We start from the raw sequence: 12123 nt of genomic DNA on the forward strand, positions 1-12123 counted from the left end.
GGTAGAAATCATCATTATTTTTTTTTATACATTTTTCAATTTGAGTGCAATTATTTCTATAGTAGCCTACACTTTCTCGTTCTGAATTTCTAACTCTAGTCGGGTGGGGTGTGGCTTCGATACAATGATCGCAAGAGCAAGCTACTCACACGATTTGAAGGCTCCGACACCGCCCAAACACCCGCCCCGACACCGCCCCGACACCCGCCCCGACACCGCCCCGACACCCGCCCCGACACCCGCTTCGACACCGCCTAAACACCCGCTTGGACACCGCCTAAACACCCGCTTGGACACCGCCTAAACACCCGCTTGGACACCGCCTAAACACCCTCTTGGACACCGCCTAAACACCCTCTTGGACACCGCCTAAACACCCTCTTGGACACCGCCTAAACACCCTCTTGGACACCGCCTAAACACCCTCTTGGACACCGCCTAAACACCCTCTTGGACACCGCCTAAACACCCTCTTGGACACCGCCTAAACACCCTCTTGGACACCGCCTAAACACCCTCTTGGACACCGCCTAAACAGCCACAATGTGGGTGTCTGCTATCGCGGTTAACACCTGATCTGATTGAATCTAGACCTTGAAGCCGCTTTCTCAGAATAGCTGGGTGACTTGATACAAGAAGTGATAGGTACAAAAAACCAACACTGTTTACTGGCAACTGCTGAGGGTTGTGTCACTGACAATTTAAGTTTGTCACCCTCAACAATATCAGATTTCTCTGTGCTGGTGAAATGCAACCTTCTGCTAAGTCATTAATCCTTAGTAATATATATGCTTTCATCCAAAACCAATTACAGTCATTCTTGCATACATTTTATATATGGTGTGGCCACAACAGGAAATGAACGCACAACCTTTGGTGTTTCAATGCTCTTCCAACTGAGCCACACAGGTCCAGTATTTTGATACAAGAAGGCAATTGTATTACATACAATTATTTATACTATCCAGATACATAACACATTAAACACAAAGCGATGTTTTAAGTGAGATGTTAGGGCTCGCCTGAAGCTGAAAAAATGATGGAAATTCACGAGCACCACAAGGCCTAACTTCACCTATGAGCAACACAAGGCCTAACTTCACCTATGAGCACCACAAGGCCTAACTTCACCTATGAGCACCACAAGGCCTAACTTCACCTATGAGCACCACAAGGCCTAACTTCACCTATGAGCACCACAAGGCCTAACTTCACCTATGAGCACCACAAGGCCTAACTTCACCTATGAGCACCACAAGGCCTAACTTCACCTATGAGCACCACAAGGCCTAACTTCACCTATGAGCACCACAAGGCCTAACTTCACCTATGAGCACCACAAGGCCTAACTTCACCTATGAGCACCACAAGGCCTAACTTCACCTATGAGCACCACAAGGCCTAACTTCACCTATGAGCACCACAAGGCCTAACTTCACCTATGAGCACCACAAGGCCTAACTTCACCTATGAGCACCACAAGGCCTAACTTCACCTATGAGCACCACAAGGCCTAACTTCACCTATGAGCACCACAAGGCCTAACTTCACCTATGAGCACCACAAGGCCTAACTTCACCTATGAGCACCACAAGGCCTAACTTCACCTATGAGCACCACAAGGCCTAACTTCACCTATGAGCACCACAAGGCCTAACTTCACCTATGAGCACCACAAGGCCTAACTTCACCTATGAGCACCACAAGGCCTAACTTCACCTATGAGCACCACAAGGCCTAACTTCACCTATGAGCACCACAAGGCCTAACTTCACCTATGAGCACCACAAGGCCTAACTTCACCTATGAGCACCACAAGGCCTAACTTCACCTATGAGCACCACAAGGCCTAACTTCACCTATGAGCACCACAAGGCCTAACTTCACCTATGAGCACCACAAGGCCTAACTTCACCTATGAGCACCACAAGGCCTAACTTCACCTATGAGCACCACAAGGCCTAACTTCACCTATGAGCACCACAAGGCCTAACTTCACCTATGAGCACCACAAGGCCTAACTTCACCTATGAGCACCACAAGGCCTAACTTCACCTATGAGCACCACAAGGCCTAACTTCACCTATGCACAACCAGGGTTTTCCAGCACACAGCTTTGATCTGCTACAGTTGTTGCAGGATAACTTTCCTAGCATGTAGTAAAACCTGTAGTGTATTTGAGGATTAAAAAGTCTTCTCAAGTTTGTAATTTCCACTTTAAAATTTCGGACTTGATTTTCGATCACAAAATAATGTATCAACCCCTACAAAAATGCCCATTAGTTATAATCCACGTAATAATTTACATTTCCTGTAGCTGCAGGATTATTTTCCTGTTGTAGCAAACTGACTCATATTAAAATCCTACATATCTGTATGATTCAAGCTTTCTCAAACAGCCTAATTAAAATGTATTTGACCCCCCCCCCCCCCCCCCAACCCTGATCACAACACTGTTAGCCTATCAGACATTGACCGGCATAGTATGTTAACTGAGTGTTAATGAGATCTCTTGTCTCTGTCTTTCTTTCCCCAGTTTGTGGAAGTGGAAGGACAGATCACTTCCTTGGTGGATCTGTATCCCTCCTTCCTAAGGAAGGGTTACCGTCGGGAAATTTTTATAGCTATTGTGTGCTCCATAAGCTATCTTCTGGGACTTACCATGGTTACTAGGGTAAGTACTATATTCTGGGACTTACCATGGTTACTAGGGTAAATACTATCTTCTGGGACTTACCATGGTTACTAGGGTAAGTACTATATTCTGGGACTTACCATGGTTACTAGGGTAAATACTATCTTCTGAGACTTACCATGGTTACTAGTAGTGTACTTTCACTTTTTACACTGATATCATATTATTGTAGTAGTGTTACTGAAGGTCTAGTGAATTACTTTCCTACACCCCCTTAATGAATACAAAACAATCTGACTAAAGTTATTTATGTCTACTTTGCCCTAATGTGGTACTGTGGTCTCAGCTATTACTGCTGTCTCCATTATCAGCTTCCATAACAATGCAGGCTATAGACATATTAGGGCATAACTTTCAATACAATATACAGCACCACATGTGTCGTGCAGTAAATAGCTACACCCGGAGGCAGTGCTTCCCAAACAGGGGTACAAGGGTCCCCAGGGGTACTCAGGTCAGAACCAGTGAGTACGAGTTTAGGAACCACTACTGCCCTAATGAATAGAACAAAGTATTAAGGGGATTGTTAATAAACCTCAGAATTCCCCCAGCAACAAGAGTCCCAAAACAACAGTTCTACTTCCTCTTTTCCTCTCTTCTCATGCCAGCCAGTCCCTTATAATAGCACCACTAAATATGCTGCTGTACTATCAAGAGCTTCCCTGTAGCCTATGGTATGATCTATTTAGAGACGCTTCTGGCTCACACACTTAAATCGCTGTCTTTTGTCTTCACTCTTTCTGAAAAACCTCCCTGCCTCTCGGCCTCACAATGTAGAAACAAGCATGTGATTCCCCTCAGGCAGGCCCCCTAGACAGCCAGGGAGTCAGGGACTTACTGCTTCATCCAAGTTTTTTCCATGACATCACAATCTCATGCTGCCTCTCACAGAGTGCTCTGTTGGGCTATTCTGCTGGAACACTGGACGGCTCAAGGTTCCGTTGGGCTATTCTGTTGGAACACTGAACGGCTCAAGGTTCCGTTGGGCTATTCTGTTGGAACACTGGATGGCTCAAGGTTCCGTTGGGCTATTCTGTTGGAACACTGGACGGCTCAAGGTTCTTTTGGGCTATTCTGTTGGAACACTGGACGGCTCAAGGTTCCGTTGGGCTATTCCGTTGGAACACTGAATGGCTCAAGGTTCTGTTGGGCTATTCTGTTGGAACACTGAACGGCTCAAGGTTCCGTTGGGCTATTCCGTTGGAACACTGAACCGCTCAAGGTTCCGTTGGGCTATTCCGTTGGAACACTGGACGGCTCAAGGTTCCGTTGGGCTATTCCGTTGGAACACTGAACCGCTCAAGATTCCATTGGGCTATTCCGTTGGAACACTGGGCGGCTCAAGGTTCCGTTGGGCTATTCCGTTGGAACACTGGACAGCTCAAGGTTCCGTTGGGCTATTCCGTGCATTCCACAGGTCATGTTTAAAAGTGAGTCATCAAGAACATAATCAAGATTAGGAAAAGTTTCATGGCACACCGGTTGGAAACAATTGACGTAGGAAACAGAGTGTCACTTGGAATGCAAACCTGTGTATTCTCCCACCACTAGTCTTAGGGGCCAACACCCTCTCCAGCCCTACACTACAGTATATTGACTTCTACTGTGTCTCTGACTGTACATCTATCTTAGCATGCTACATTCCAACATGAGCCAAGCACTAAATCCTGCCTGTCTCTCTCTCCCACAGGGTGGCATGTATGTGTTTCAGCTCTTTGACTACTATGCAGCCAGCGGTGTGTGCCTTTTGTGGGTTGCATTCTTTGAATGTATTGCTGTTGCCTGGGTTTATGGTACGTCTACTCTGAAACAAAATGCCCCGTGTGTCTGTATAGAAACTGTGAACATTCAACGTCCTCAGGCTCTATGTCAGTTAAATATATCATTTTACACGTTAGTCAGTTAACAGATGTTCTTAACCAGAGCAACATACAGAAGCAATTCAGGTTAAGGTTAAATGCCCCCCTATTTAACTATGTTCTCCTCCCGTCAGGCGTTGATAATTTCTATGATGCGATTGAAGATATGATTGGCTACAGACCAAATCCCTGGATGAAATGGAGCTGGTCTGTGATCACACTGCCTCTTCTTTGTGTGGTGAGTCTATGTGAATTGAAACTGACGTCCTGTACCCGACTGTACATGATGTGCACTGGTCAAAACATGAACTGCCCCTTTATATTTATCTTTATTTGACTTGGCAGTTAAGAACAAATTCCTATCTTCAATGACGGCCGAGGAACAGTGGGTTAACTGGTCTAGGAACAGTGGGTTAACTGGTCTAGGAACAGTGGGTTAACTGGTCTAGGAACAGTGGGTTAACTGGTCGAGGAACAGTGGGTTAACTGGCCGAGGAACAGTGGGTTAACTGGTCGAGGAACAGTGGGTTAACTGGTCGAGGAACAGTGGGTTAACTGGTCGAGGAACAGTGGGTTAACTGGTCGAGGAACAGTGGGTTAACTGGCCGAGGAACAGTGGGTTAACTGGTCGAGGAACAGTGGGTTAACTGGTCGAGGAACAGTGGGTTAACTGGTCTAGGAACAGTGGGTTAACTGGTCGAGGAACAGTGGGTTAACTGGTCTAGGAACAGTGGGTTAACTGGTCTAGGAACAGTGGGTTAACTGGTCTAGGAACAGTGGGTTAACTGGTCTAGGAACAGTGGGTTAACTGGTCTAGGAACAGTGGGTTAACTGGTCTAGGAACAGTGGGTTGACTGGTCTAGGAACAGTGGGTTAACTGGTCTAGGAACAGTGGGTTAACTGGTCTAGGAACAGTGGGTTAACTGGTCTAGGAACAGTGGGTTAACTGGCCCGGGAACAGTGGGTTAACTGGTCTAGGAACAGTGGGTTAACTGGTCTAGGAACAGTGGGTTAACTGGTCTAGGAACAGTGGGTTAACTGGTCTAGGAACAGTGGGTTAACTGGTCTGGGAACAGTGGGTTAACTGGTCTAGGAACAGTGGGTTAACTGGTCTGGGAACAGTGGGTTAACTGGTCTAGGAACAGTGGGTTAACTGGTCTAGGAACAGTGGGTTAACTGGTCTGGGAACAGTGGGTTAACTGGCCGGGGAACAGTGGGTTAACTGGCCGGGGAACAGTGGGTTAACTGGTCTAGGAACAGTGGGTTAACTGGTCTAGGAACAGTGGGTTAACTGGCCTAGGAACAGTGGGTTAACTGCCTTATTCAGGGGTAGAACAACAGATTTTTACCTTGTCAGCTCGGGGATTCAATCTAGCAACCTTTCGATCCAACGCTCTAACCACTAGGCTACCTGCCGCCCCATGGCTACTGACCCTGTATATAGCTACTGACCCTGGAACTGTCCCTGTATATAACTACTGTCCCTGTATATAGCTACTGACCCTGTATATAGCTACTGTCCCTGTGTATAGCTACTGTCCCTGTATATAACTACTGACCCTGTATATAGCTACTGTCCCTGTATATAGCTATTGTCCCTGTATATAGCTACTGACCCTGTATTACATTTACATTTAAGTCATTTAGCAGACGCTCTTATCCAGAGCGACTTACAAATTGGTGAATTCACCTTCTGACATCCAGTGGAACAGCCACTTTACAACAGGTGTAGTAGACCTTACAGTGAAATGCCGAATACAACAGGTGTAGTAGACTTTACAGTGAAATGCTGAATACAACAGGTGTAGTAGACCTTACAGTGAAATGCTGAATACAACAGGTGTAGTAGACCTTACAGTGAAATGCTGAATACAACAGGTGTAGTAGACCTTACAGTGAAATGCTGAATACAACAGGTGTATTAGACCTTACAGTGGAATGCTGAATACAACAGTTGTAGTAGACCTTACAGTGAAATGCTGAATACAACAGGTGTAGTAGACCTCACAGTGAAATACTGAATACAACAGGTGTAGTAGACCTCACAGTGAAATGCTGAATACAACAGGTGTAGTAGACCTTACAGTGAAATGCTGAATACAACAGGTGTAGTGGTCCTTACAGTGAAATGCTGAATACAACAGGTGGAGTAGACCTCACAGTGAAATGCTGAATACAACAGGTGTAGTAGACCTCACAGTGAAATGCTGAATACAACAGGTGTAGTAGACCTTACAGTGAAATACTGAATACAACAGGTGTAGTGTAGACCTTACAGTGAAATGCTGAATACAACAGGTGTAGTAGACCTCACAGTGAAATGCTGAATACAACAGGTGTAGTAGACCTCACAGTGAAATGCTGAATACAACAGGTGTAGTGTAGACCTTACAGTGAAATGCTGAATACAACAGGTGTAGTAGACCTTACAGTGAAATGCTGAATACAACAGGTGTAGTAGACCTTACAGTGAAATGCTGAATACAACAGGTGTAGTAGACCTTACAGTGAAATGCTGAATACAACAGGTGTAGTAGACCTTACAGTGAAATGCTGAATACAACAGGTGTAGTAGACCTTACAGTGAAATGCTGAATACAACAGGTGTAGTAGACCTTACAGTGAAATGCTGAATACAACAGGTGTAGTAGACCTTACAGTGAAATGCTGAATACAACAGGTGTAGTAGACCTTACAGTGAAATGCTGAATACAACAGGTGTAGTAGACCTTACAGTGAAATGCTGAATACAACAGGTGTAGTAGACCTTACAGTGAAATGCTGAATACAACAGGTGTAGTAGACCTTACAGTGAAATGCTGAATACAACAGGTGTAGTAGACCTTACAGTGAAATGCTGAATACAACGGGTGCAGTAGACCTTACAGTGAAATGCTGAATACAACAGGTGTAGTAGACCTTACAGTGAAATGCTGAATACAACAGGTGTAGTAGACCTTACAGTGAAATGCTGAATACAACAGGTGTAGTAGACCTGACAGTGAAATGCTCAATACAACAGGTGTAGTAGACCTTACAGTGAAATGCTGAATACAACAGGTGTAGTAGACCTTACAGTGAAATGCTGAATACAACAGGTGTAGTAGACCTTACAGTGAAATGCTGAATACAACAGGTGTAGTAGACCTTATAGTGAAATGCTGAATACAACAGGTGTTACATGTTACATTACATGGATTTATTGTGATGGTGTAGACTATATTACATGGATTTATTGTGAAGGTGTAGGCTATATTACATGGATTTATTGTGGTGGTGTAGACTATATTACATGGATTTATTGTGATGGTGTAGGCTATATTACATGGATTTATTGGATATGTGTAGGCTATATTACATGGATTTATTGTGTTGGTGTAGACTATATTACATGGATTTATTGTGGTGGTGTAGACTATATTACGTGGATTTGTTTTGATGGTGTAGGTAGACTATATTACATGGATTTATTGTGATGGTGTAGGTAGACTATATTACATGGATTTATTGTGATGGTGTAGACTATATTACATGGATTTATTGTGATGGTGTAGGCTATATTACATGGATTTATTGTGGTGGTGTAGACTATATTACATGGATTTATTGTGATGGTGTAGGCTATATTACATGGATTTATTGTGATGGTGTAGGTAGACTATATTACATGGATTTATTGTGATGGTGTAGACTATATTACATGGATTTATTGTGAAGGTGTAGGCTATATTACATGGATTTATTGTGATGGTGTAGGTAGACTATATTACATGGATTTATTGTGATGGTGTAGACTATATTACATGGATTTATTGTGAAGGTGTAGGCTATATTACATGGATTTATTGTGATGGTGTAGACTATATTACATGGATTTATTGTGATGGTGTAGACTATATTACATGGATTTATTGTGATGGTGTAGACTATATTACATGGATTTATTGTGATGGTGTAGACTATATTACATGGATTTATTGAGATGGTGTAGACTATATTACATGGATTTATTGTGATGGTGTAGACTATATTACATGGATTTATTGTGATGGTGTAGACTATATTACATGGATTTATTGTGATGGTGTAGACTATATTACATGGATTTATTGTGATGGTGTTGGTAGACTCTATTACATGGATTTATTGTGATGGTGTAGACTATATTACATGGATTTATTGAGAAGATATGATAAACAGGAAATACAGACAGATGATAAACAGGAAATACAGACAGATGATAAACAGGAAATACAGACAGATGATAAACAGGATATTTAGATGATAAACAGGATATACAGACAAATGATAATGTATTTTGAGAATAAAGGTGATTCTGATTTCCATTGCGGTTTGTCTCTGCCTCCAGGGTTGCTTCATTTTCTCCTTGGTCAAATATAAACCTTTGACGTACAACAAGGTCTGCAGTACCCGACTGGTCCATCGGTGTGGGCTGGACACTGGCCCTGGCTTCTATGATCTGTATTCCTATGGTGGTGGTCATCAAGATCATCCAGTCCGATGGACCGCTCATAGAGGTCAGTACTCAATCCATATAACCCCTAGACGCGAGCTCCTACCCCCTTGGCCCTACCCCTATTCCCATACCCCTAGACTCTGGCCCCTAACCATAGACCCCTCACCCTAGACTCTGGCCCCTCACCCTAGACCCCTAACCCCTACCCCTAGACCCCTAACCCTAGACCCTGGCCCCGAGCTCCTACCCCCTTGGCCCTACCCCTATTCCCATACCCTTAGGCCCTGGTCCCTATCCCGAGGCTCCTACCCCTAGACTCTGGCCCCTACTCCTAGACCCCTAACCCTAGACTCTGGCCCCTACTCCTAGACCCCTAACCCTAGACTCTGGCCCCTAACCCTAGACCCTGGCCCCTACCCCTAGACCCCTAAGCCTAGACCCTGGCCCCTACCCCTATACCCCTCACCCTAGACTCTGGCCCCTACTCCTAGACCCCTCACCCTAGACTCTGGCCCCTAACCCTAGACCCTGGCCCCTACTCCTAGACCCCTAACCCTAGACTCTGGCCCCTACTCCTAGACCCCTCACCCTAGACTCTGGCCCCTACACCTAGACCCTGGCCCCCACTCCTAGACCCCTACCCCTAGACTCTGGCCCCTACTCCTAGACCCCTCACCCTAGACTCTGGCCCCTAACCCTAGACTCTGGCCCCTACTCATAGACCCCTAACCCTAGACTCTGGCCCCTACTCATAGACCCCTAACCCTAAACACTGGCCGCTACTCCTAGACCCCTAAGCCTAGACCCTGGCCCCTACCCCTAGACCCCTAACCCTAGACTCCGGCCCCTACTCCTAGACCCCTAACCCTAAACACTGGCCCCTACTCCTAGACCCCTAAACCTAGACCCTGGCCCCTACTCCTAAACCCTGGCCCCTACTCCTAGACCCCTAACCCTAGACTCTGGCCCCTAACCCTAGACCCTGGCCCCTACCCCTAGACACCTCACCCTAGACTCTGGCCCCTACCCCTAGACCCCTAACCCTAGACTCCGGCCCCTACTCCTAGACCCCTAACCCTAAACACTGGCCCCTACTCCTAGACCCCTAACCCTAGACTCTGGCCCCTACTCCTAGACCCCTAAGCCGAGACTCTGGCCCCTACTCCTAGACCCCTAAGCCTAGACTCTGGCCCCTACTCCTAGACCCCTAACCCTAGACTCTAGTTCCTTCTCCTAGACCCCTAAACCTGACTCTGGCTCGTTCTCCTAGACCCCTAACCCTAGACTCTGGCCCCTATCCCGAGACCCCTAAACCTAGAACCCTGCCCCTTACTCCTAGACTCCTCACCCTAGAACCCTGGCCCCTACTCCTAGACCCCTAAACCTAGACCCTGGCCCCTACTCCTAGACCCCTAACCCTAGAACCCTGCCCCCTACTCCTAGACTCCTCACCCTAGAACCCTGGCCCCTACTCCTAGACCCCTCACCCTAGACCCTGCCCCCTACTCCTAGACCCCTCACCCTAGAACCCTGGCCCCTACTCCTAGACCCTGGCCCCTACTCCTAGACCCCTAACTCTAGACCCTACTCCCTAGACTCTGGCCCCTACTCCTAGACCCTGGCCCCTACTCCTAGACCCCTAATCCTAGAATCCTGGCCCCTACTCCTAGACCCCTACTCCTAGACCCTGGCCCCTACCCCTAGACCCCTACTCCTAGACCCTGGCCCCTACTCCTAGACCCCTAACTCTAGATCCCTGGCCCCTACTCCTAGACCCCTACTCCTAGACCCTGGCCCCTACTCCTAGACCCTGGCCCCTAATCCTAGAACCCTGGCCCCTACTCCTAGACCCCTACTCCTAGACCCTGGCCCCTACTCCTAGACCCTAACCCTAGAACCCTGCCCCCTACTCCTAGACTCCTCACCCTAGAACCCTGGCCCCTACTCCTAGACCCCTCACCCTAGACCCTGCCCCCTACTCCTAGACCCCTCACCCTAGAACCCTGGCCCCTACTCCTAGACCCTGGCCCCTACTCCTAGACCCCTAACACGAGACCCCTACTCCTAGACTCTGGCCCCTACTCCTAGACCCTGGCCCCTACTCCTAGACCCCTAATCCTAGAATCCTGGCCCCTACTCCTAGACCCCTACTCCTGGCCCCTACCCCTAGACCCCTACTCCTAGACCCTGGCCCCTACTCCTAGACCCCTAACACTAGACCCCTACTCCTAGACTCTGGCCCCTACTCCTAGACCCTGGCCCCTACTCCTAGACCCCTAACTCTAGAACCCTGGCCCTTACTCCTAGACCCCTACTCCTAGACCCTGGCCCCTACTCCTAGACCCTGGCCCCTAATCCTAGAACCCTGGCCCCTACTCCTAGACCCCTACTCCTAGACCCTGGCCCCTACTCCTAGACCCCTAATCCTAGAACCCTGGCCCCTACTCCTAGACCCCTACTCCTAGACCCTGGCCCTAATCCTACTCTCTAGATCCCTACTCCTAGACCCTGGCCCCTACTCCTAGACCCTACTCCTAGACCCTGGCCCCTACTCCCTGGACCCCTACTCCTAGACCCTGGCCCCTACTCCTAGACCCCTACTCCTAGACCCTGGCCCCTACTCCTAGACCCCTACTCCTAGACCCTGGCCCCTACTCCTAGACCCCTACTCCTAGACCCTGGCCCCTACTCCTAGACCCCTACTCCTAGACCCTGGCCCCTACTCCTAGACCCCTAACACTAGACCCCTACTCCTAGACTCTGGCCCCTACTCCTAGACCCTGGCCTTTACTCCTAGACCCCTAACCCTAGAATCCTGGCCCCTACCCCTAGACCACTACTCCTAGACCCTGGCCCCTACTCCTAGACCCCTAACTCTATAACCCTGGCCCCTACTCCTAGACCCCTACTCCTAGAACCCTGGCCCCTACTCCTAGACCCCTACTCCTAGACCGTGGCCCCTAATCCTAGAACCCTGGCCCCTACTCCTAAACCCCTACTCCTAGACCCTGGCCCCTACTCCTAGACCCCTAATCCTAGAACCCTGGCCCCTACTCCTAGACCCTGGCCCTACTCCTAGACCCTGGCCCCTA

General features: G+C 47.7%; 1 long non-coding RNA gene across 1 annotated transcript; it reads left to right on the top strand.

Annotated features, from left to right (window-relative positions):
• The first annotated feature begins 2762 nt into the window (after positions 1–2762).
• Positions 2763–4711, top strand: LOC135540407 (uncharacterized). Its single transcript, XR_010455746.1, has 3 exons — positions 2763–2788; positions 4386–4488; positions 4689–4711. It is a non-coding gene; the product is annotated as an uncharacterized LOC135540407 (long non-coding RNA).
• The last annotated feature ends 7412 nt before the right edge of the window (positions 4712–12123 follow it).

The sequence above is a fragment of the Oncorhynchus masou genome, chromosome 5 (assembly GCF_036934945.1).
Source record: "Oncorhynchus masou masou isolate Uvic2021 chromosome 5, UVic_Omas_1.1, whole genome shotgun sequence".
Lineage (NCBI taxonomy): Eukaryota > Metazoa > Chordata > Actinopteri > Salmoniformes > Salmonidae > Oncorhynchus > Oncorhynchus masou.